The following is a 27516-nucleotide window of genomic DNA, read 5'->3' on the forward strand; positions in this document are numbered from 1 at the left end:
TCAATTAATCTGGTATCAGGGAGGGTTAAAAAAAACATGAATGCTTTCCTCTGCAACAGTTTAAGTCTTTTTACTAGCTGCTTAAACTAGCCTTAAGCTTTAAACATATAATTTTTTTATTTTTTATATAATGCATACAGTGAGCCAAGCATAATATCGAGGGAGATTTAAACAGAAGCAGCAGTCAGCACTGAGGTTTCTGGCTTTATGTTAAGGCATTGAACAGAATGTGTCCTTCATTAAAGCTTTGCCTGTTATTGAACCGCCAGCTTCCTAACTGGCCAGTGTAAAAACGGTACTTTTTAAAATGAAGTCTTTAGAAAATCTGACACTGCAAGTAACTGTGATGCAACAGTATCTGAAATGAAAACGGTGTATATTTTATGGTAAATGCCTTTTGGTAAATGTGTTCTAGTGTGGTTTGTAGGTGAAAGAAATCAAGAGGGTCTGTTATAGTCATAACCCACATTTTAATTATTTCAGACCCTCCTGGCAAATGAGGTGCCACCATCTTTAACAGCCTAGTGCCCGTGAAATTGGGGCAGTGTTAGGGAATACGAAAGCCTAGGGGGTAGTGGGGGCGTAATTGCACTGAATGATCATGAAGTGCATTCCTGAAAAACCACACTTCTATTAACAAACCCCTGTTGGCTCATGGGTTGGCTTGGCAACATCATAGGAGATGAAAGGGTGAGCATGATAGGTACCGTCTTGCAAGCTCAATATATGATCACTTAAATCTACAGTTAATCGTGCTCTGAATAGTACACATCATTGACAAATATGGTTTTTACACTCCTTATGCCAGGGGTCTCCAACTCCGTTCCTGGAGAGCTACCGTCCAGTAGGTTTTCTATCGTACCCGGCTTCAGGTAAATACCAGGAACAGGTGTGGCTCATCAGAAGCCAAGTGGGACAGAAAACCTACTGGATAGTAGCTCTCCAGGACCGGAGTTGGAGACCCCTGCCTTATGCAAACAAATAAACCTTTTTGTTGTTTCCATCAATGAGAAAATAACCAGACATACTGAAATGCAGGGATCCCCTGAACTGGGGTGGGGTTGTATAAAATCTAGTTTTAGAAGACAGAGGAATCATTGCTGAAAAACCTCTGGCATCGCCAGAGCAATTGCAGTTATTGTAATCCTATCATTGTTTTGATTGCCTGCACAGGTCAGCTTGGGAACCTAATCATAGAACCAGTCAAAACTTGCTTCGCAGCTCAGATGAGACTCAGAGTTTCCTGTAAATCGCTCTTCCTGGAAGAAGAGTGATAATCTTTAGAATTAAGGGTTAGAGTGATAGTTATTGTTCAAATTAAAGCATTGATATGCCTTAGCAGCAGACCTGAGAGACGTCGAGATCCAACGAGAGCGGGGAGATGAGCAGCTAAATTAGATGATGTGGAGCCACCTTGGACAGATCAATTTCCACATTCAATTGATCTAAGAGGCTGTTCCCAGGCTGGGTGAATATTATCGTGAACAATGACTGCATAAGAAATGAGTTAAGAATTTGATACATATTCAGTGAGGAAAAAATGTTAAATTAATGTACGTGCGGAGACATCTGTTCCATTTCATCAGTTCCGGCCTGAATTAACAGTTTCCCCAATCAGCAGCCTCACACAAGTCCAGCCTTGGTCTTTTTATCTTTGAAATGAAGTGTCATGCTGTACATGCAGCTGAACTGATAAATGCATTCAGTGTTTTAATGGCTGCCATAGTCCGTGTCCTGTCTTATTTCTGTCATGTCATTCAGTTACATAGAAATATAGGTTCTAGAATGGTTACCTATACATAAGATAAGACTCTGCTATGTCATTATTCCATTTCCCAGTAGAAGGTAGTAATCTGTTTCTTGGTAAGTCTTTATTTCTGAAGTAACAATTTTGACAGAATTCTGCATTGTGGGGTTGAAAGAGTAGGATGCACAGTGCACACCATTAAGCTCATCCTGTGAGTAGCTTAGGTTGAGCTGTATCAAATGTCAATAGAGTGGCATTTCGGCAGCTGTTGAAAAGAAAAGGTGGTTTTACTGGGCCTTAACAGATCACAGTTCTTCAGTTCTTCTTAGACGTTTCTGCTGAATCATCATACTGTTTTCAGCTGCATCGTAAGGTGCTTTAATTAAGTTGAGAAGTATTAGGCTCTAGGTTTCCACAGCATTGATTTGTTTTATTTTCAGCTTTTTTTAATTCAATTACTTTTTTAAATAGATTTTTGGAAACTTTTTGGGAAGCACATATAAGTTTAAGCGAGTCGGGATCCCACAGGTGAAAAAAATGCTACATTGAAGTACAATTTCGCTGAAAACATGGAGAGACTCGGGCCAGCTAATTAAGATGAAGCACATTTAGTCATTGAACAAGGGTTATGAGGGGCAGAGGCATAATAATAGTGTGTGTGTGTGTGTGGGGGGGGGGGGGGGGCAGAGCAGCCTGATCTCTGCAGCTTTAGAAGGACAGAGGAAGGGGGCGCACCGAAAGCTTCATGACTTCTAACAAAGGCCACATGGACAGTTCACATTCATGACCAGATCTGTTTTTAACTCATTCACATGCTAATTGATGTCAAATCGATTTAACGATGGGCCAGTGTCCCGGAAAGGCACGTACGCACACACCCGCCTTCGAGGCTCTCTTCAAATGCCCTTTACGGTACGAATGATGAGTTATTGTATCTGTTAGCTGCAGCAGTGAAATGAGAAGGTAGTATTTTATTCATTAGTATGTCTCTGTGTGATGAATGTGTTTTTTTGGGAGTACTGTAAACATTCAGAAGCAGCCGATAATAGCACCACAGCCTGCTGCCTTTCCCAGCAGCTCCGACATCGGCTTGGCACAGTGGCTCACAAATTTCAGCAGGCTACAGGCAAGCTCCGGCTTGCGTGCTAGAAGTCTAACACACTTTTTCTCTCCTTTCTTATTTGGCTAAGTGATCCAAGTGAGTGGCATTATAAGCTGTTTATATGAAATTGCCAAAATAAACTAAAATCTGAGTATGGCATATATTTGGCTGTCTCTTCAGGCTGTTAGCTGAATGCCTCGCAGACTCTTTGGGAGCTTACACTGAAGCATGAAGCGCCCTTCCCCGTATCGGTAACGTGAGGATCAGGGCTTCACTTTCACTCTTTGAAGCTAAAATTCTCCTGAAGCACTACAAGCCTTTTAAAATCTTTTTTTTTTTTTTCCTAGTTGAAATGCATTGTACCTCTTAAAGTAATCATCTTTCAAATGTGACCCATAATTCAGACATCTCTATCATAAAATGAGAATTTTTCTATATCAAGTTTCATTACAGGCATCTGTTCCAATTTCCTAGAAGAATTTACCTAATTTACTTTGTAATATATTTCTGTCATTATACAAAATTTATACCAGTTGTGTAAAATGAGCTCAGAAGGCAGACTGACAAGTTCAATGTCCAGGATGGGTCCTGCTGTTCTACCAAAAAGCAAAGTACTTGCTGCTTTTTTGGGTAAAAAATTTAAATTGCACAGGTACTAAGTACAACACTAAGTATAAGTAAAAGGATATGGTTAAGTAATCAACCCTGGCTTACTCTGAGAACCAAAAGCGCCGAATTAATTACGGCATACAGGACATTACTGAAGCCTTGTTAAATAAAGGGTCTTATTAGGAAACTGAAAACCCGAAAACTATCATTTCTGGCTTTCATTTAATTCATTCAGTAATGTTCTAATAAGAAGGTTGCTGAATTTTACAAGTTATCCCTTGTAAATTTGCACTATAAGAGAAGGCTTGTGCAGGCACACACACAAGGCCAGAGAGACACACACTCATCGTCTGGGGCTTATTTCCTACAGGCAGCTATTTTTGTGCTTTTGTGTGCAAGGTCTCGGGTTGAATGGACCCCTTTATGTCTTCTGTGCCAAAGTAAAGCATAACAGCCTTTGTGGGGGGCGGGGGGGCAGTTTGTTATGGAGTTCAGCTGAGAGGAGAGCTTGTCTTGTGATTTGGGGGCTGGGTGGAGGGTTCAGTGGCCTGGTAGTAACCCTCACACACCCCCCTTACCTGCTTCTCACCGAGTCGGCTGTTTGCGTGGTTGCAGTGTGTATCCGGGGGCAGGTGGCCCCTGTGACACTGCAGTGGGGATATAATGCTACGGTACCTGCTGGCAGCCAGTTACTGGCCACGCCACTGTAAAAACATGTGTTTGTTTCTTTTTGTTCCAGCATGAATAGTGCCTGAGATTCAGCTGTTTGACGCAGTGTTTAGGACATGTAGAACAGAGATACTTCGTTCATCCCAGTGGGCAAATTCTCTCTTCGCCTACCTAATCTCGCTCTTCAAGATACACACAGGCGCACATGCAGCTGAGAGCAAGCTTGGGGATCACAGCACAGGGTCAGCCAATGTGCAGTGACCCTGGAGCTGGGGGTTAAAGGCCGTGCTCAGAGGCCTGCAGGTAGCATCAGTCTGCCAGCCCTGGGATTCAATACCTTCCGATCACAGGCACAGCCCCAGTCCTCATGTTACCGACACGCGGATGGGAGTGTCATGCTTCACAGCGTAAGCTCCCAAAGAATATGCGAGGGACAGTCACTTCTTAAGCTAATTAGCTGATCGCAGTGTAATTCGCTTGCAGTGTTATTTAAAGACATTTTAACCAGAGGTGGAAAGTTCAGGTCCAGAAAGAAATCCAGACCAAGGTTTTGTCCCAACCAACCAGCTGAGTACTCTGTGACTGTGACTCTCTATACGCAACTGGTTGGTTGAAATAAAACCTTGGTCTGGATTTATACTTTCTGAAACTGAACTTTCCATCTCTGATTTTAACTTATTTGTTTTTGATTTTGAGAATAAATTAAGGCTAATGCAGGAAGCCGCAGGGTGTGCTTCAAAACAATGACAGGCTCCAATGTGTCACAAAGACGAGACACTCACCATTCTTATTTACAAGAAGACACTAGAATGACACATTCTGATTTCAAGACAGAGACATTAAAAATATTAGATGTTTGTGGTAAAAGCGAACCCAGACTTGTGTGCGTGTGTGTGTGTGATTCACAGTGTATGTCTGTCTGGTAGATTTGCCCCTGGCTGGGATGGTGGAGAGGGGCCAGACTGAAGGCACAGTTTGAAGTCGTCAGGCTGTATTTGATGTGGTCACCAGTGCTCGGCAGATTAAGGACCTGGTGTGACTGCTCCTCAGCCACAGCTGCAAGCTTCTAACAAAGTCTCTGCTGGAATAAAGGGCAGAGAGGAAAAACAGAGCCCTGGAAGTCATTGAAAGGGAAGGCAGCAAACTTGCAGGGCGTGGGGAGGGAACGTTTAGACAGACACTTGGTGACTCAGTCCACACACCTGTGCATGCGTGTGCGTCATGGCTTGTAAGGCGGGGCTTCCCATATGCCCAGTTGGCGAATTTGGCTGTTTTGTGTTTATTTATTTATATTTTACTTGGCCTCAGTGTTCCAGGACCCTGTCTTGCTGGTAATGCTACCTTTCAAGGGGGTCTTAGCCTCTATCCTGTCTCCATTTGTTAATGCAGCTCCAATGAAGGTGTGAACTGTGTTAGCTTATAAATCAAGGCTAAAGCAAACATTACGAGGAGGCGATTTGTGTCACAAGTTCAGGAGTAAAAACGCGGTCGTCAGTAATTAAGGTGATGTTAATTAACTTGTATTTAATGATTTGAGTTTCAGAGTTGTGAACAGAAGGAAAGAAATTATAACTGAATGACTGATAAAAATGTTTTTTGTTTATTTTCCCATTCATTTTGCTTCAGTGCATTGTGTGGGAAACCCCCCCCACTGGCCGCTTTTGAGTGGGGGGTGCTCCTCATTTTATGTGTGCTGACACTCTGACATCATCTGCTGAGTTCTTTATCTGGGACCTGTTGTGTCCACAGGACAGAATTATGGTGGACGGCAGCCACCACTGCAACTCCAGCAAAACACCAGCACCCCAAAGACCCTTTAACCTCAGACAAAGTGACTTTGATTTCCATGTGAAAAGAAAGTGGCAGTTTGTCTTTATGGGCTGTTTGCTCACGCTGCACCAAGCCCTCCCTTGGAAGCTGAACTTCCCCCTACAGATGGCCCTGTATGGGAATTTCTCCTATGCGGCTGTTCAAACAATTACTGCACTGCCCTGTGATTTGTATTTGGGTGGATGTTTTAAATATGTCCTTTTTTGTCAAAAGTCAAAGGGCAGCCCATAAGGGAATCGCACCAGAGAACCCATCTGGTTTCTGGTCGTGCGTCACTCGAAGGGCCTATCAGATACGCCAGTTCTCGTGCTGCACTAATGGCTGTGTGTAATTGGCCCTGGGACTGGAAATCGATGCTTCCTGTGCAAAGGTTTTTTTTTTTTTTTTTTGGCTCGCTGTGCATATGCACTTTGGAAAAGCCGGCTTGGAACAGGGTTAATTGGCCGGGGAGCATCAAAGTGGGACACCAGGAAACACCGCTCCATTCATTTTGTACTTTGTCAAAATGTCTGCACTGTCAACATGGCACTATGATTTCACACCGAGTGAATATGGATTAACTTTTAAAACACAAACCAAGTATTTTCTTCTGGTAAAGTTTCTAGGGAGCCATAGGTGGTATTTCCTGACAGATCCACCCATTTGCTATGAGCCTTTTGCAGGGTTGCCAGCGTTGACACTCATGCTTTCAGACTATCACGCTCACGCAAGAAATCTTACGCCAAATATATATTATCCCATTATAAACCTAAAATCAGCTACATCAAAAGTGTTGGGGCAGTTTGCAAAACCTTCAGACTATTTACAAGCTGATGAAACTTTTACCTGCATGTAAATGCGTGTGCATGTGTGTGCAGACTTGTCTCGAATTGAAAATTGGCAACCCTGCTTGTGTCCTCTGTTGTCCAGCCCCTCCCCCATATACTAGGAGCCCAAGAAAGTTTCTCAGAGGATAAATGCAGACTCCACTTATTGCAAAAGTCAAGTGCAATTCAAGGATTGCTTTTACAGAATACATCTAACCTAAGTCAGTGGTGTGTGTTTGCCAGGCATAACCATGGCGAGATCCAAGCTGGACTGTCAAAGTGACGCTGTGAGGGACACTCCAGCAGCAGCAGAAACCCAGAGCGCATCTAGATGTACATCTTCGCTAAGGAAAAGGCTTTCATTATTAGGTAATTGTCATGTTGAAATCTGTTCATGTTATATGCAAAGAGTCCTGAAACTGTTTCTGCTGATTAAGGAAGAAGCATAAATTCCTCTGGGGGAATGAGTCACACTCAAATTAGATCAAGCAAGGACGTGCAAATCAGAATAAATTGTGTACCACACCTGACGGAAAGGCGGGCCTCAGCTAGCCGTGCTCGCTCGCTCGCGTCATGCCGTGTGCACTACTCCTCATTGCCAAGTTCCCCTTATCAGTGAGCAGGAATCACCTGACCAGAGCCACAAGCAAGCAGAGCAACACCTGGATGTGTTCTTTGCCTTATTCCTGTTTATGAATCAGCTTGTGCTGTATTGACATGAACCTTTTATGATACGTGTCTACATCCCGTTATGGGTGTTCCCCTGCTTCATGCTTTGGGCTTCCTGGGATAGGCCTTTATTTTTGCCAGCCGGATTTAACTCATGAACCGGGGAGGCCTTGACATAGCTTTGTATGGGCATTGTAAGTCAGCGGGCTAAGCCTCGGTGCCTGTGGTCAGAAGGTTGCCGGTTCGAGTCCAGCCTTGCTGGAATAGTCACATCTGTGGGCCCTTGAGCGAGGCCCTTAAGCCTGAGCTCCATGGGCGCCTCTGCAGATGGCTGCCCTTCACTGCCAAGCGTGCGCTCACCTGCATGTGTGTCATGGAGAGCAAGATAGGGTAGGCGATGAGAGAATTTCCCTCTGGGGATCAATAAAATGTCATTATCATTATTATTATTTATTAATAAGAAAGTAAGCTTTCTTGGGTTACAGCTTCCCAACACCCTGCATGCACATAGGTGACATTCATTAGCGCAGCCACCGCCTGGAATTCTTTATTCTTTTGTATGGATTTTCCATAGCTGATAAAGAACCTGAAACCTTCTATTTCCTAGATTAAACAAAGAGCACTGCCTGTGTCCCAATGCCATGGACTCTAGTGAGATCATCCCTCAGAGAGATGTTCAGCCCCCCCCCCCCATGCTAAGCGGCAGAGCCCTGTGTCTCTGAGAACCAATAACAAATCTCTTTCTTTAGTTTTCATTGGGTCTGTCAGTTATCTTCCCACTTGCCTCGCTGCCAAAGACAAAACAGTAAATACTGAGTTTGATATGGGGTATTCCGTTAGTGGTTTTGGTGAGGGTCCCTGTGGAAACACCATAGAAATGGATCTTTACTGAATGTTCTTTATTGGGATAATTTTGTTATGTAGTCGGTACTTTCACCCATTTCCATAGCCAGTTATTTTGACTGGATAATTCAGATGAAATATATTGTAGAAGCAAGTCTGGATGCTGATCCTTCAAGATACATATTTGTGTCTTTAACCACCATGCCACCCTATGGAAGTGAGAACTGTAGGTAGCACAGTGTCTCTGCTTGCCCAGAGCTGCAGCGGATCTGCATCTGAAAATACAATCAACAACCACTTCAGCCAACAATGAACTAGGCCCTCATGAATATATGGCCCTCAATAATGTTGATTCTCTTGTTTAGCTTGTGTGCGTTTGTCTTTATGGGACTTGCCTAAATTTTTGGATTCAATGACATATATTTGTGTTTTCTTTCTGTTGGGGGGCTAGGGATTAATGGAAATGGCAGTTTTGTGATGGCCCTCGCACTGATACGCAGATGAAGACACGCAAGCCATCTTGTTCCCGTGCCTGATGAACTCCAGACAGACTGGAAGCCACAGTAAATACAGACGTCTTCGCACGTTCCCATGGGGACACATTGACAAATATTCCTCAATGGAGCGTGAATCTCGCGTTTTGCTTGGGACGCAGTGAAGTGTCTCCTCTTCGCTTCCAGGCTGGAAATTGATTCTACATACGCTCTGTAACCTTGTAAACAAGATACCCGCTACGACCAGACATGCCAGTGAGTCTGCAGGGAAACATGATGGTTTGCAGCTCAGAGACACTGAGTGAGCGCGGCGTTCTGAGAAGTCACTTTGAAGGATATGTCAGAAAACCATTTAAGCATAGAAGGAAGCCAGATCGTACCGCTGTCAGCATTGTGACGCGCTTATAAAGCCGCAAGGCGGTGCCTGCCTGTCATTAATTCTGCTTAACACAGGCCACAACATGCTGCCGTCTGTTCGTGAGAAAACCAATCACAGGGTTGCTAGAAAAAGTGATCTGTCACCTGGAACTTGCCTAACACTCCAACTATGGCCTCTTCTTCTATTTCCAGCATAATACTTTTTCCATCCCTTGCAAACACGTGGCATGTTATACATTTTGTGAGGAATTCCACTCGATGCCAGTACACCCATCAAGTGACATAGGCGGCTGCTTAGGGTGCCATCTTCTGAGGGGGGTGCTGATTTATGTTGGGTGCCATTTGCAACAAAGTGAAATTGCTGGGGGGCGGGGGGTTTGAAGCTTGCCTAGAGCGCTACTTGGGCTCCGACCAGCACTGATTGCACGCCACGTCAACAAGCAAGCACAATGACTGCTAATTCTTTAATCTACACTGTTTTAGGTGCTGTGTGCTGAGCAATCAGCACCACCCTTGCATTGCAATAGCTGTAGGACATCAGTAAAATAGCCATTGCTTAATTGTAAATGACTTTTTGAGTTGAAGGTGTGGCGGGTAATAAGCGATTGCATTGAGTTATTACTGGCTTATGGCAAGTGTGTGAAAGTTCAATTTGCATATCACCTCTTGTGTTGTCATTTATTTGTATCTTCTTCAGAAAATAAAGCAAAGATTTTCATGTGTTGAGCTTTATGTCGGAGCCTTAGATTAGATAAGGGAGCAGTGGCCAGCTTCCTACATGCAAGGCCCTGTCTATAGCGTAATCTTTGTTCTTAGTTCTGTATGAAACCCAGAGATCCACAGTTAGGATTTTGCATGGTATGGTTAGTCACCCTAGTGGCCTGGTGAAGTTACTGATCTGGGGTAATGGGATAGTTGATGACATTTACCAGAGATGAGGCTGCCTATACTGTAAATACAGTGGAAATCTAAGAGCAGGTCAACCTGTAAACCCAACAGCAAGGATTCTGTTGAGAGTGGGTCTGCCTCAGAAGGTCATGCAGTGTTTTATCACTGGTGTGTAGGACTTTGATTCTCTGATCATGGTAACAGATTGATCATGAGGGCCGTGATGTCTGACAAGTGCCTTTACATGTTTCAGCACCGAAAGATCACATTTCTCAATTATTTTTACCCCCAAGATTTAACATTGATCTATAAGTCATTCAATTTAGAATTACAGATAATTAAAAAGAACTAGACTTTTCCCCAGTAACTGACACAATTGTATCTGTAAATACAAAAACATTTTCCATAGCTTGTTTCTAACCAATTCAATTTATGCCCTTTCGGCAGAAATGAACAACTTGGTGGCAATTGTCATGAGCCTTCTTAATTAGGAAGATTGTAGATGTTAAATCAACCTTTAGATATGTCAAGTGTGTTTGTTTTTTTTTCATATTAATTGATAGAGTTTAGCATCCATTTCCATGCTTTGCATGTAAATTCTGCAAAATTATGCCAAATATTATACCAGAAACACTTGTTTGTGAGAGAAAATATCGCTCTTAATCCAATTTGAACAAAATTTGTGAATGACAACCGTCCACTCCGATCCCTTGCACCTCGATACAATCAGAGCTCTGAATATACATTTTGATTGATAAACTTTGTGCAAAATCTGCAAAAAACACAGGAAACAGATGATTAAAAAAAAGTGTGAAAGATTTAGTGCAGCAATTGGAGAGCATATTTCCATAACTCACTCAGTCCATGTGATACATTTTCAAGAAAATGATTGTGGACTTACTGAGTTCTGGAAATTTAACGAAAGTTCTTCATTGTATTAAAAGAGGACTGGGTGAGTTTTGGTTTGAGTGAATATTGTAACATACCGCATGGTCTTTAGGTCATCGGCAGTCTCATCTCAAAAACAACAAGAACGGCCTGAGTTTTGAAGTTTGCTTTTCAGTAAGTTTTCAGTTTTATTTCGTACTAATTTATGGCAATGGATATATTATGGTCATTTTAAGCTTAATTATGTGGTTTGAGGATATTACAGCCCCTTTTGGGCCTCAAACCAAGAACCTGTGGGTTACCAGTACATGCCCTTAAGCTCTTCTACCAGCTAGGCCTCAATAAATTAGAGCACACATCTGACATGGCACTGCATCCTGAGCCTTTGACAAGGGCGTGAGAGAGCTCCCAGGTTGATGGGATGCAGCACAGATGAGCCTAGATGCTCTGTTTCAACCACTGTGCGAGGACAGTATGCTTTATTCTGATTGAAGGCAGGAGCGACTGAACAGCCTTTGCAGGGCCAGAGACGTGACACTATAGCACTGATTTGTCACAACTGGTAGACTATTTTATATCGGAATGGGAATAGAAACCACAAGCAGAAGATGAGCTAAAGCTATAAATGCTGTCCCTGTTAGAGGTAGACCACTGAGGAGCTGGAGGTGGTGGATGGAGCAGAGTGAGGCACATCCCGCATCACATGACCTGCGTTCACACATCCCGCATCACATGACCTGCGTTCACAGGGGAACTGTTTCAGGCCAATAAAGGGATTAATCTGACTTTCAATCCAAAGACAAAAATGCAGATTTCTGCCACTGAAAGATCCAAGCCACAAGGAAGTGTGGACAATTTTCAATGGGCAGCTCTTGGCTGCTGAAACTAGGCTAAGTCCACAGAGCGGGTTTGTGTGGTCTTCAGCCATTCAGCAAACAACCCTGCAAGCTGCTAATCGGACCAGAACGCCGTATCTGTTACAATGGCAAAGGCAGCCTTTCAAGGTCCATTTTCTCTCCTCCATGAACAGAGTGAATGCAACTAATTTTTTAACCAACTCCTTTGTATCTCTCAATCATAAGATACCTCTGTTCCCAACTCAGCGTTGGGGGTCACTTGCTTATGTTTCAATCTGAGAGTTGCTGCTCCCATATCTGCGGCGTTATCTTAACACGTAACATACTTTGGATTTCCTTCTTTCATTTACACCAAGTCAGCTTTTTACATCAAACTAATTTATCAAATGTTGCTAAAGAAGCAAGCAGGCAATGATTAACGGTAACAATGATCAATTTGCTCTTTTGTAATTAATCACTGTCACAATATTCTTGATCGAAAATATACGTCACCAATGATAACATTACCAAATAACTTTTTGTAGGAAGTAAAAAGGACAAAGAAATATTCTCTTGTCGCCAAGATCCCTCCATGTCTATTGTTACTCCATATGCCTGCTCTGTGGCCAGTTGTGGGTGTGCTGTGTCTCTTTTCATTGCGTCAAATGAATCCTTTCATCTCTATCTTCCACTGCTGCTTTAAATGTGGAAATACGAGATGGGGAGCCCCCACCCCATCCATTCTTATAGGGGCTCTCTGAAGTCTGTGTTAGATGTCAGCGACAGGTCAACCAAAAGGTATAGAGCTTTGTTTAAGATTTTAGCCAGGACAAATGGTTTGTTTGGTGAGGGGTTTAAAGCCAGACTACCATCTAAACACTGGCTTCATGCCGTCAGAAGTTGCCAGCATCTTAAAACCAGCACCAATGACTTGGAACCATGGAAACGCACAATTTGTAAAACACACTTGAGAGCTGTAAAAAGAAAATAAACGTTGGGGAAGTTACAAAAGGTGAAACGCACATTGGGAAAGTCTGCCTGTATTACTGTTGTTCTTGTGTTGTGCAATGGGAATAAACCCAGATCAAAGTACTTTGAGTTGCTCCCATTTAGCCTTTTTTGTGTCAGTAAAGGTGCCACTTTGCAGCTTTCTCTGAATTGAGAGCTGATAAGGTAACTGTTTTTCAATGTATAGCCGTTTCTTCCAACCTGAATGGTAATGTACTGTGATGCAGCTCCCATTGAAATGTAAATCTGGGTGAAAAAGCTGCCTGAAATCAACATGGTGCAGTAATTACTTTGCGCCCCAGGAAAAAACAAAACACCAACATTATCACCCGGGAAAGTTGCTAATTCGTGGGGCATATCCTTCACAAAACATTTTACTGCACTTTCCCATTGACCCTCTGAGGCTATAGCAGCTAACTAGTTTAGGACCCACCACTCAATTCCTTATTGCTGGCTTTGTATTCAGAGGTCCGTTGCTGTGGTATGACTGCTCTCCTCTAAGCAACCTGCCTGAGAAACGGGGACCAGGGAGCAGGTCGTGTGCCACAGCCAGATTGCAGGAGATCGAAAGGACGCCTTCAGCCTTTGTGTCTATTGCAGGGTGTCACACACCTTACTAATTATTTGCCAGAAGGTGTCTTTGTACCGAATTCTGGTCTTCTTGTTGGACTGGTATTGCCTAAAGCTATTCGTACACTCTGGCTTTCCCATAGCTTGTGTTCTGGGCTCTGTCTCACACATTGTGCCAAAATAGTTAATTTCATATATTTCACTTGTAATGGGTCTATCTTTCCTTCCCCCATTGAATGGTTCTAATGGCCACGGTTTGTTTGCCAGCTGACTAGAGGGTCTTCTTCGGATGCTTTCCAGATACTGTAGGCCCATGGGGCTGTGCATAAGGGGTTGGTCAGCCTTTTCAGTGATTCCAGTGAATTCAGAATTAGAACTTGGCAGAAGAGGTACCTGAATTACAGCCCAGAGAGCCTGAAAACATGACACTAGAGGAAAGCCAGTCGTTTTATCAGCCAGGTTTTGTATGCAAAGTAAGTGCTTCACAAATGAATGTGATGTATTGATTAGTTAATCCATTACAGAGATAATGAATAATCTTCCCCCTTATCTCTTGATTTTTAAACAGAACACCTCTGCTGGACGTCAAAGGTAAATGGGTGACAGATGAGAGTTTCTTGAATTATAAATGAAGTAAGAGGCATGCCTGCTACTGTCCCTAGAGTGTCTTTCAAGGCTTCGCTGTGGATGTTCATTGACACGATGTTTTTGAAGGTGAAATGGAACATACATTTTTCACTTCTTTATACAGCTGGAGCTGTAGCTGTTCAAGGGTAGGTCAGTGGTGTCCGGCAGTTAGTGCCATCAGCTTGGGAGGTCGTGCCTCACACTGGCATGTCGCTGATGTGCAATGTAAATATAATGCAACCATAAACAGAACAGACGGCTACAGGTTTGTCCTTGGATTCACATCTGATAATCTATACAGGGCATTTGGCCTGCAATACTTGCTATTTCCCCAGATACCCACCTACTAATTATTTGGTTTTGCTCCAAATTCATTATTCATCTGTTCATTTGTTCAGTTGTCTTTGTTCCACACTATAGCCTGATTTATATATATACTGTACGCGCTCTTTTTAATTTTCACCATGCAAATACAAGTTGATCTGTGCATATCTTTATAACTGTATAGTTTTCTTCCCTTACACCATGTTAATGAATTAATATGCAAATCTGTATTCTAATTGCAATGACGGGCGAGTGCAGGCTCTGTTTATTGGATTACCAAAGCATTTGTTGTAAGTCGTAAGATGATTTTCAGGTTGAGTTAATCTTTCCTTTCTGTTTTATATGGGTTAATTTTAGCACTCAGCACTTTACCGATAAGATGCTATTGGTACTGATAAGGTGGTTTTGTCAGATTTTTAATTGTTTCATTGTGCTGACTGACTGTCAATAAAATGTGTCTTGTTAAAGCATGAGGTCATGGTTCCAGGAACAGGAGTGTATGTTTTCCAAAAGGGGAACGTAGTTCCATGATGTTTCGGTTTCCCGACTCCGGTTGCCATTTGTCTCCATTTATGATGCCATGGTATGGGGGTGTTTGTGTGTGATATACTTCATGGCTTTATGGAGGCATCCCCGTGCTCTTTCCACATGTCTCACATTCAGAGTCTTTTTTTTTTATTTTGAGGTTTGAATTTGTCAGATAATGTATTGTGTTGAGTTAAGTCTCAAAAAGGGTCGTGCTGCTAACTGTTAAGTGAGAGACTCCAACCGAATCGCGCTGCTGAAATATCCAGCTGGGTTAAAACAAAAGCCTTTCTGGATCAAACCATGATAAAAATAAAAACCTATTATTCCTTCAAAGTGGAAAAGGTGCTGACAATTCTCACTGTGTCCTCATAGACCTTCTAAAATGCTAGAGATGAGGTGATGTGTGTGGATCTGAAGGTAACAGTGTCAGGCCCTGTGAACATAGCTTTTTAGTGACCTTTCTGTGGTTTCCATGACTGCCAAGCTAATGCAAACAAGGATGTCAACACAAGAGGCCAAGCAGGCAATCAGAAAGCAAGAATACACCACAGACAGTACATGTTTGTATTTACATCATGGAAGAGCGTGGGGTGCCGGCAGGCTATTCCTATGACGATATTCAGATGGGCTGTACAGAAAAGTCAAAGGAGATACAGTAAAAGTGATGTCTATATAAGGAATGTATTTTTTTTCTCTGGGAGGAATGAATCGGTCCTGATTTTCTGACCCGTGCCATAATGAGCCTAATAAGCTGTTTAAAAAAACACCAATTTGTTTTCTCTCCGGTGATGTAAAGTTATTGGCTGTTTTTATTATTATTATTCAACCCAAATTAAATTGTAATGGAGATTTTAGCACTCGTGATAACAACTACTCAGTTGTTATCATTCATTTGATAAGCATTTAATAAGTCAGTCTGGTTTAGCACACGGTGTGCATTAAATTTCAGCTTAATTTTATTCAAATGTGTTCTGTGACAATAAAGGCATCACTTTCAAAATATGATCATGTTTCCTAAACCTGGTAGAGGCAGAAATCTATACACTACAATGAAATGAATCTAAAGAAAGTTGAAATTTGTCTTGAATTAGGAGTGTGTCGCCCACGTAAGTAGATTCACATTATGAAGCGTAAGATCAATTTGTTCTTACAACGTCATGATCATCAGCGCCGCCATCACCATCATCGTCAGTTAAAAAGGACATTGAGCTAATGGTTTGTTTTGTTTTCTGTGCCATTTCTACCAAACAAAATGGATATGTTAAAGCACTTCTCCATCAGACAGAACCCTCATTAGTGTCTTGATGGGTTTTTTTCCCCGAGACAAATTGCTGCTCACGCGTGCATTGTGATTTTTTTCCAGTTCATAATGTGTCTTCAGGACACTGACATTTGGAGGCAGCTCTGATGTCTGAGGACAGAAATTCTAAACAACGTGCAACGCCTGCCTTCCGTTTGCGACAATGAGGCTCATTCTGCTTGTGCCATAGTTTTCACAAGGGACTGAACCTTATGAGGCGTAAGTTTCTATGCAGACCGTATTTGATTTGCTAAAAAACAGAACCAAGTTGAGGACAGCTGCTATTTTCTTTGTTTAAATTCATATTAAAGCAACATAAAACTGATTACAACAACTACAGTATATCATACATTTCAAATCCTTGGGAGTGTTTTGAAATGAAGATAAGTAATGAAAGAAATCTTCAAACCGTCAAAAATGTCATTAGGTCTGAACTGCTTTAATATTACCGGTCAATGATAAAGGTAAGGGGAAGTAATTCAGGCAAGATGGTGACAAATCTTGAGAAATTATATGAAACTAGCCATCTGTCTTTGGACCAGAAAAAAAACAAATTAAAAAAAATCCTTTCACATCCTGACTGTAAATCCTGTCGAGCTCATTAATGAAAACAAAGCGCTCTTCGTTTAGCGCGCTGCCCCCCTTGCAGATGAAAGAATTCCATGTTTTTGGGCGAGAGGAAACTCTCGCGCGACGGGAGCAGTCCTATGGGTGCAGTTTTCCCCGTTCTCATTAGTGAATGCATCCTTGGGTATCGGGTTTGGGAATACATCCCGCCATTCTGCCCCAATGCGCTTTCTGTCTCACAAGACTTCGCTACAGATGTATTGTAACACAATGCCAATTTAACACACATGACTGCTTCCCTGTGACACGCAGGCAGAACAAATGCAGCTACAGCTCTCTGTGTCAAATGGGTAGCCTGCCACCACTTCCTTTTAAGCTAGAGCTCTTTTACAATAGCTCCAGATCAGTGTAGTGAGACAACCCATTTTGGCTGAGACACCAAACACTATTCCATTATCCCAGTATGTTCTCCTATCACTCACATATTTCTGTTTCTCCAGAAGCTTTTCTGAATTCTTGCTGTGTTGTGACACAAGCTTAGTATTTGCTTTTATTATGGTGACATGAATAGCTTTTATATAAACAAAGCATTCTATTTATAGTTGCCTTTTACCATTCTTTTTTGGCCTTTAATATTTATTGATAAAGGTACAGATTTTTTCCTGAAAGATCAAATTAGCAATCCGTTTAATTTACCTTAAAGTATACCAAAAATATGGAGCCATGGTTATTTGTTTACCTGCTGTTAATGTACCTGTTGATACGTTTTCAGCTCAGCGGCCTACATGTGAATATTTGGTTGTCAGTTCAAAGAGTAAAGGACAACTGACGCCCTATTCACATGATAAATCTTCAGGCCTCGTTGGTAGGGTTTGGCTAATTGCTTTGATAACTCTGCAATCGCAGACTCGCTCGGGAATTCTCAGGTTCTGTTTTATTGTATGATATACTGCAAACTCAGATAAGATCATGTTGCACACATCTAGAAGCACAATTACTTTGCCATGAATGTTTTGTTTATTATTGTATATTAAGTTTTGCATTTAACAAGATAACGTTTGTGTAGATGCAAAAGAGGATTCACGCAGAACGTGAACATTGCCCCTGTGAGGTACATTTTCAGTACACCTGTGGTTTTATGTCCCTTAAATCACTCCTGGACAGTCTCGACTGATCATCAGGATGTCTGCCGGAAAAGGTATTTTCAGGTTTTGCATAAAACTGGAACTTCACAGTGGTGGATTAACATGCCTGTGTTTATTCTGGTACAAGGAGAGCCATGTCATGACAGTATATATATCACAGTCTAATAGTAAAGACTACTGTACATGATAATACGCTGATTTTCACTCTCCAGAAGGTAGGGCTGTGCGATATTACCAAAATCTCATATCCAGATTTAAGTCTTCTAGTATCCTGATAATGGATATATATTGACATATATTTGTGATTTTTTTTTTCTCTACAGAGCACCTGAGGTATACGGAGCCCCTAAGAGGTCTGGGTGGGAAAATAATTTTTTTAAATTGTTTTGAGTTCTCTCGCAATAGCTTTGCGTTCCCTCGCAAACTTAAATATGACTGTGCAGAAAGTGAATTATTGTTATACTGACCTGATATTGATAACATTTGATAATTAACCTGGTCAAAGGTGCAAGTAGCAAAGTTCAAGGTAAATTCAGTCGTTTTTTTTAAATATTACCTTGTTAAATTAGTGTGAATTCTACCTTATTAAATAGGTTGGTGAAGCTTAACCACCTCCCAGCTTTTCCAGGGCCATGTCTGCTTTGGGAAAACATTAAATAAGACGAAGTAATGACTTCCATCCCATTGTGCTTTTCGCATTGGCTCTTATTTCCGGTAAATGAATTCTGGGGTAATTAATAAAACATTCCCTTTACTTGGTGGTACAAAACAAACTGCATGATCAGCTCGGCCTTTTTATACAATCATGTAATTAGGGAGAATTCAGTTGTATGAATTCATGGATTTTTCACATGACAAAAGCAGCAAAAGACTGAGGAATTCTGATTTTACACAATATGGACAAAAGTATCAGGACACCTGGCCATTACACCTGCAGGAACTTTTATGACGTCCCATTCTAAATCCATAGGCATCAATATGGAGCTGGTTCCCCCTTTGTAGGTATAACAGCTGCCACACTTCTGGGGAGGCTTCCCACAAGATTTTAGTGTGTGTCTGTTAGAATTTTTGCCCATTCATCCAGAAGAGCATATGTGAGGTCAGGCACTGATGTTGGATGTGAAGGCCTGACTCGCAGTTGTAGTTCATCCCAAAGGTGTTCACTGGGGTTGAGGTCAGGGCTCTGCAGGCCAGTTAAGTTCCTCCACACCAAATTAACCCAACCATGTCTTTGTGAACCTTGCTTTGTGCACTGGGGAACAGTCATGCCGGAAAAGAAAAGGGCCTTCCCCAAACTGTTCTCATGAAATTTAAAGCATAAAATTGTCCAAAATGTCTTGATATGCTGAAGCTTTATGAGTTCCCTTCATTGGAACTACAGGGCCTAGCTCAGCCACTGAAGAACAACCCCTTACCATTAGCCCTCCTTCACAAAACTTTACAGTTGGCCCAATGCAGTCAAACAGGTAACATTGTCCTGGCATCCGCCAAACCCAGACTCATCCATCATTCTGCCAGAGAGAGAAGTGTGACTCATCACTCTTCGGAACACTGATCCACCGCTAGAGAGTCCAGTGGCGGTGTGCTTTATGCCACTCTATCCGACTTTTACACACTGTGTGCCTTGGCACTTGGCGATCCCGCTCTGTTACTTTATGTGACCTGTCACTTTGCGGCTATCTGTTTTTCCTAAACGTGTTCACTTTACAATGATGCCATTTACAGTTGACCGCGGAATATCGAGTAGGGACGAAATTTCAAAGGGGGTAACCTATGACAGTACCATGCTTGATTTCACTGAGCTCTTCAGAATGACCCATTCTTTCACAAATGTTTGTAAACCTGACTGCATGACTAAGTGCGTAATTTTATACACCTGTGCAACGGATCTGAATGAAACACCTGAATGCAGTGATTAAGAGGCGTGTTCCAATACTTTTGTTCATATAGTGTATTTCTGTGGAGGGACTGGGAACATCTCATGATTTGTTCCATTAAGGCACATTCTTTTCCCCCTTCTTGCTGAACTTCTATCTTAACGTTAAAATTTGTCTTCAGCAAGTTTCTTTCTTGAGGGTAGCATGGTTATCTACTAGAAGTTGCCCAATTTTGACATTTCAAAAAGAACAGCATTGTAATAAAATGTTGTTCTGTAGTTGCTTGGAAGGTTTCGGCTACAGAGCCCTCATGGATTTCAGGAAGCTTTACAGAGTTATCCATATGCAACAAAACAATTTTAATAGCTAGTAGGTGTATCGAGTGATTTAAATGGCAATGCTAGCTGATTAGTTTAAGGATAATTTAACTTCAGTAGCATCTGTTTCCTATCTGGAAGGATTTGTACAGTTAAGTGAAACTGAACCCTTAATCAGAGCTAAATCCAGTTCCCAGCAAGTTTAAAGCTTTCTCTTTACATTATAACTCTTGTCTTGTGAGAAAGGGTTTATGTAGGCCTATGTGTTGTGATTACTGGCAAGTGAATGACATTACTTATTTAGGTTATGAAATGACTACATGGAAATTGCAAAGTACGGCTGTCTCATGATTAGTTAACTGGTAACCATTTGGAATTCATTTAAAATATTTAAACATTCAAATTATGTCCCATATGCACCAGTGTTTTGCAAATATTGGGAAATGAAGGAGTACATCAATGGAATGAAAATTTCAGTCTTGTTATTTATTGCATCCATCAACTTTTTTTGGAATTATTTCTTTAAGTCGTAGATAATTCCAGTTTCCAAAATGCATTATCTACGTTGAGAAACTGCAGGTTGTAAGTATACTAAGCAGACGTATCCGTCAGAGTAGCTTAGCTGAGGAAAGCATCTTTAATTCTGATTGTAGAATTTCACAATTAGCTTTAAAGTATAATTTGGGAGTGGGCTGTCTTTGCGTACAGTAATAGCATTTGTCACAGATCTAAGTTGATTGTTTAAGTAATTCACCCAGGACAGACATCCAAACACTGAATGTAATCCTCTGCAGAAAAACTACCACAACCTTAGTACTAAAAATACTGAGCTGTACTTTCTGGCACTGTGCCGTATTGGCGTTTCTGTTTGTCTCTCTACTTGGTGTTCAATGGAGGTGTCATGTGACTAACTGAAATCTCTCAACCAACCTGCTGTCTGAGGTTTGCTTAATTTGCTGTGACCTCTGGCTCAAGGAAGTGAAATTATATGTAAAAATCTGCATCTGGATGTCCCACAGCTTCTGCTTAGTAGCAACCATATTGCACACGAGGGAAAACCAACCCTATGAAATTAAAATGGAACTGGGGCCTCTTTCCATGCCTTATAACACACTTCATAACCATTAATGAGCTGGAAGGGAGTGCAAACTGGTAAAACCTTGTGCTGCACTGTAGGGCCCCAGTAGGCCAATAGCGGTGGCAGGAAGCAAACGGGATTCCCTCACCATGTATATGACATGTGAACGGCTGCTGTCCCGCCAGGTCAGACGTTTCACTTGCATATTTAAGAATATCATTATTAGCCTGCTGTAAACCAGCTTGGTAAAGGGCTTTTACATTTCAGATTTACTTGGTGTGCATATATAAAGAAAACACCATATCTGAGGTGGAGTTACATCCTCACCTCTCTCTTCTCGTCATATCCTCTCGTCATCGTCATCTTCAGGTGCCCTACCATGGTTATAACATGTTTTTCCCCCGTTTGGAGTGTTGAGCAGATGGATCTATTAAAGGGGAACGGCTTACGAATCTTTATGGTGACACTGGCAATTGTGATAGTGGCTCAGTAAGAGCAGAGAACCCCGATGAATCCACTGGTGTGTGCTAATGAAAGCTGACAGGCCTCTTCCCCTGTGCTGTTTGTTTGGCCACAGCAGTTTTGTTTCCCTTCTTTTTCCTAGATATAAGAACAGTAGAACACCTTAGGATGCTGGATCCTTTGTCAACCCCACAGTGCTTAATTTCTGGGGGGAAACCAGGGCTGTCTGCTGTAGCGAAACAGTGGAAAAGATGCTGATGGGACACTGTCCCATTTCATGACGTGCAGCTATTGATTCTGCAGATGTGCGCTAGCTGAGATGTTGCACTGAACGGGGCCTAGTGCATGACCCAGCTCACCACAGCTGGGGTCTCCACCAACAAAATGCTCCATCACCCATTGCTTCTTTGTCATATTATTCATCGTTTTCAGATAATAGTTAGCACATGGCATATCTACAGCTAGTAGTTGCTTAGTAAGTTTTTTACACACACATGATGTGCATATATATATGATTGCCCATAAAAAATCTGCAGGGTGTTAAGTCTGATTTAAGTGGTGCCTGGTCACTGGTCACCTGCTGAATACTGTTGTGTTAATCTTGCACACACTGTTTACCTTTAAACTGCCCTGCTTGACTGAAGAACTATAAATTTAGTCTATATAAACATGTGTGTTAGACAGGAAAAGGGACCATGCCCTTTAACTTCCATGAAGTGTTTTTTAAATTCATAACTTGTTTCTTTATCATAGCAGATTTATGTTTTTGCTCATGGAAGAGTAAATATTTCACACTAACGATGTGCCCCAAGTCCTGCACCCAAGGAACAATCAGCCTTTTGCACAGAGCCTTCCATCTCTGTTTTAGTCTTCTACGATGACTGATGAGCCGAGGAGCCTAACATCACCCAGATAATACAAAGCTGGTGCCTGGTCACTTTGGGCTGCCCAGGTGATCCTGTTTTCATGTACAAAGGAAGGGCATATTTTCTGTGTAGAACCCAAGGATACACACTCCATTCCTGGGCAATCAACCGCATGGTATCTAAAAGCTTTAATTTGATGCAAATGACTGCAATCCTTCTTGTCCCGGGAATAATTTTTTAAAAAAGAACAAGACAGATATGCCAATTCGGGGTTTTTCCACATTTTTCAATTCAAAGATGTATAGTCATACAAAAATGAAGTGCTATAGGTTGCATGCCTTAGCCTTTGTTGGAAAAAAATTATGAAAAAGTATTTCCCAGGGTCTCATGTTTATTGTCAGTCAGTGTCACAGTCATAATATACTGTAGCATAGAACATAGTGTCATATTGGTATGATGTCGCTGGAATTCAATATGAATATGTTTCCACAGATATAAACCCTAGACAAGCTGCCACAACTTGTCCGTATTGTTAAAATACAAACTATCATCCACTTTGAACCACAACAGTAATGAAACAGCACTTATCTAAATAGGCAAACATAAATTGTAATCTGAGTTCATATACATATACAGTATATACACACATACATACACTTATACACAGCTCTGTATTATTGATTGTCTTCTTAAAGCTGATTTTATTTAATGAAAGGATTAAATATTTATCAATCCGGTGTTTATAGCCAGCTGTCATAAAATCTGTTCTATTTTTGCATTGTTTTCCTTTGTCTGTTTTAGTGGTAAACCGTGGCACTCATTGTCAGCTGGTATGTGTCAATTAAATGCATGAACTGAGGAGAATGTTGGGTAGGAGAATGTTGGGTAGGAGAATGTTGAAATAGAACTGGGGACAATGGCATCATATGAATGTACACAATCAAAAGTACACATGCATTTTGTATTTTAAAGATGTTAAACATTTGTATTGGGTATATTAATTACTGTATAAAGGTCAAGAGCCCTACCTGAAACTAGGAATAGGTATAGGGAGTTTGTTTATTTGTTTGTTTTGTAATTCATGTTGCTCAGTAATGATTGAGAATCCTTAGAGGGCAGTAATGTTGTCAAATAATTTTGTTTTTTGCCCATCTTGGCTTTATTTGCCAATGCAACCGTCTTGAAACTTGTTCAGAGGACGCACAGGAACTGAGCTCCTTCGCTGTCACATGACATATTAGTTAAAGCCCCGCCGCATGCTAGGCTGATTGAAGGGTTGCCAAATCCCTCTGACCATATTCCCCAGTCACCCAGTGTAAAATCCCCCATTGAGAGCAGCTTTTAATGCTTTTCAGTCCTAACTTTAGGGATTCTGCACTGTTCTCTTTCTGTAGAATGGAAAGAGTTATTAGAGCAAAATGAGCTTAACAGTAAAACCAGTTCTTTGCTTAATTATGGAGAAAATGGAATGGTTTTCTAAAACACACACAACTGCAGTATGTAACACTATCTGTATAAGAAGATGGTATTTATGAATGTTTATGATATACATTATAATCCAAGGCATACCAAGAAGAGCATTATGGTTAGATTGAGTATCACCAGTTTTCTATGTTTTGCTACTATTTATAATCCTGTTGTCTTGCGTTTTCATTACATGATTATATTTTCATTATTTTAGTATAGGTTTTTGGTAAAAAAAAAAAACCTTTTTATTGTGTATTGCCTGTTGTTCTGAATATTTTATTGTAGATATGGGTGCAAGATCTACTTCTATCGATAGATTTAAAGTTAAATCTCAGTTAAATGTCAGTCATGTTGTTACATTAGAAACCACTGACATTACAAGTCGATGAAAGGTAAACTAGATATTTTCGAATAAATGTTTCCCTCACTTTCCATTAGACATCTATTTGATCAGTGTCTTCAGACATGTGTCAGATCGTCACTGGAGTTCAGAAGCTAATCTGCGGCTCGGCGTTAACTAAACCTGAAGCTCTCAGGAAACAGCCATGGGTCTGACTTTTTGCTGCCGCATTAAATGATAAATTAAATATTTACCTAAATATCATATAATACTAGATGAGAAAACTAGTCTAAGTGGTGTAATGCAAGGCTCAAAAAAGAGTTTGGTCTGGCGTTGGACTCGCTGGAGAGATTCTGTTACCCTTCTCCAAACACAAAGCATAGATGTCACTCATCTTTGTAGTGCCTGTTAAGCCTCTGTTAGGGTGACCAGATAATCCATGTCAGGGAGGACACTCTGAGCCAGGACAGGAATTGTAAATTACCATTTCAATTAAAAGGACCTGGATTTCACTTAAGCACTGAGTTCTTGCTGTGTGCTGATTGGTCAGTCTCCTATAATCATGCATGTGTCACTAATGCTAATGTGAAACAGCTGGATGAGTCTTTCAGTCAAGGAAACAAACCAGTCAAAGCACAAGAAGAGCTGAACTATTTAGCCGAGCACAGGAGCCTTTCAATTTGAAAGTAGTTTGTAAAACCCGAAGTAGCTCAAAGTGTCCTCCCTGACATGGATTATCTGGTCACCCTAGCCTCTGTGTACTGAATGCAGCAGGGGAGGTTTCTGGGATAAGTAAAGGAGTGTGACGGGCCGGATTTGTCCGTGTTGATGCACCTGATCGCACCTATCCAGTCCTCCTCCCTGATTAACTAACTTTCCTGCCATACTGTAATCTTATCCCTAGTCATTATTAGTTTTGTTTCCTTTATTTATATGTTGTTTCCTTTATTTGTATGTTGTTTATGTATATGTTGTTAATAACAATTAAATCTCTATAATATGTTTTAATTAAATGTCATACAACTGGCCCCCACAATGTAATAAAAACCTACTTGTTTTGATGTTGTGGGGACCATTTCTCAGGTCCCCACAAAGATCTGTGAATGCAATCAAAAAAGTAAAAATGCCAAAAAATGTCAAAAGCCTCATATTTTGTTTGGTTACTTATGCTTAAGGTTAGGGCTGTGTAGGGGTTAAAGTTGTTATGTTGGGATTAGCATTTTCCCCATAGAAATGAATGGATATAATTCATAGATATAATTACAAACCTGTGTGCATGTGTGTGTGTGTGTGTGTATATCGAGAGCAGCATGTGGCTCAATGACAGTGCCTGTGATCGGAAGGTCGCCAGATTGAGCCCAGCTTCGGCAGACTAATCGCATGTTTGTGGTCCTTTGAGCAAGGCCCTTCCCTCCAGCTCCATGGGCGCCTCTGCAGGTGGCTGCCCTTTGGTACCAAGCTTGGTCCCACCTGTCTGAGTGTCATGGAGAGCAAGATGGGGTAGGCGGAAAGAGAATCAATAAAGTCTCATTATTACATAAGTATATTTATCTATCTTCTATAAGTTCTTATGTAGTACAGGTTACCGTACAGAGCCTGCCAGAAGAGGCACAGGGCATAAAACAAGGCCCAGCTGCTCCAAACAAGGTCCCAGTCCGCTGCAGGGTACATACAAGAGTACTGTATGGGCCTGAAATTAAAGTCCAAGTCCAGCTGTACCTGAGACCTCAGGCCCAGCCCTGTCCTGGCCTTAATAGTACTGACAAATCCCAAACCCGACCTGAACCCAAAATTGTAGAAATACTAGTCATATATATATGTACGGAGACATTTGCGAGCTTTTGCCATATTTCTTCCATTGGTAGTCGGATGCTTGCTAGGTAGCTGGTAGACAAGAAGGAAAGGGAGGGGTGGCCCGGGGGTTGTTGGCGGTGGTATGGACAGTGAGCAAAGGACCCAGCAAGTGCAAAAAGCTATTTGCACATTTTGTTTTTAAAAAAAGAAATGCAAACATAAAAAACCATTCTACACCCAAAGTAAACAACACAAAAGCTGACCCAAACCCAACGGCAAACTCGAAACATTGTCGCGGCCTGTCGAGCTTGGGTCCAGTCCCAGACCTCTGGCACATACTCACACACTGTAGTCAGATTTACCAATTCAGCTACCCAGATTTTTTTGGACAGCTGGAGGACACCCATGAAAACATCTAGACACATGGCTGGGGGCTGGGATGGAAGCGCTAGTCCTGTAGGTTTGAAGCCAGGTACGTGCACAATCTACAGCTGGACCCCGGATTATCCTGTATGTTCTCTTCTCGCTGTTGTTACTGGAAATTCTGAAACTAACACAGGTGTGTTTTCACTTTCCAATAAATAGTTAAATATGGAGACGTCATTCTATAGGCAGCACCAGAAAGCAACAAACAAGGAAGCGGTACTTTTAAGTTACAGTGGTACCTCAGTTCTCGAACTCGAATTTCTTTTAAAGTCGAACCAACCAGTTCGAAAATTTCTTTACCTAGAACTTGATCTGAATCTCAGAAGTCAAACCGTGAACGCCGACCTAAGATAACTTGTAGGCACGGGGAAAGAAGTCACGGGCATGTCTCTCAGCGGAAACAAAGGTTACAGCTTCAGTCTCAGCCTCACATTCGCTGTCATAGCACCGTGCATGTTTACACTAACTGAATACATATATTTAGACAGTAAAAATACTTTTAGACAATGATAGACAGTAACAGTAATTATTATAATAAAATACATTTTAAAATAAAGATCTCTTATTAATTACTTTAATATTAATAATAATCCATTAATACTGTACATTTAATTATAATAATATTGTCGTGCCCAGCGGGGACGGAAAGGAGACAAAGGCGCAGACATCAGGGTATCGGGGAATACGGGGTTTAATTACAGGTAAGGCAGGCAAAACGCAGACGGACAATACAATGACCAGACTGGGGAAACAAACTGAAACGCAGACTAAATACAGAGGACTAATGACAGCAACCAGAAACAGCTGATCGCAGGGGGATTACACACTCGGTTAACAAGGGGGCGTGGCACACGGATGGAGCGGACTATCGGGGCAGGACACATTGTTTGGATACATTTATTTTCTTACTTTAAAAATTACTGTTTTGATAAATGTATCTAAGCACATTTAGTACAGTATATGCTCTTCTTGTTTTATCTGGTTCATTTTGTGTTTAAATGCTAAAAAAAAAACATATTTCGGTGTAATTTTTTGGGGCCGGGAAACAATTAATTGGTTTT

General features: G+C 41.4%; 1 long non-coding RNA gene across 2 annotated transcripts in view; it reads left to right on the top strand.

The window, feature by feature from the left end:
* LOC111845016 (uncharacterized) overlaps positions 1-9865 on the top strand; it is a 48092-nt gene extending 38227 nt beyond the window's left edge. For both annotated transcript variants that reach the window (XR_002838534.2, XR_002838533.2), the window contains exons 2-3: positions 7007-7132; positions 8727-9865. This is a non-coding gene — a long non-coding RNA (uncharacterized lncRNA). The remainder of the gene's footprint in view (positions 1-7006; positions 7133-8726) is intronic.
* The last annotated feature ends 17651 nt before the right edge of the window (positions 9866-27516 follow it).

Source organism: Paramormyrops kingsleyae, chromosome 11 (genome assembly GCF_048594095.1).
Source record: "Paramormyrops kingsleyae isolate MSU_618 chromosome 11, PKINGS_0.4, whole genome shotgun sequence".
Taxonomy (NCBI): domain Eukaryota; kingdom Metazoa; phylum Chordata; class Actinopteri; order Osteoglossiformes; family Mormyridae; genus Paramormyrops; species Paramormyrops kingsleyae.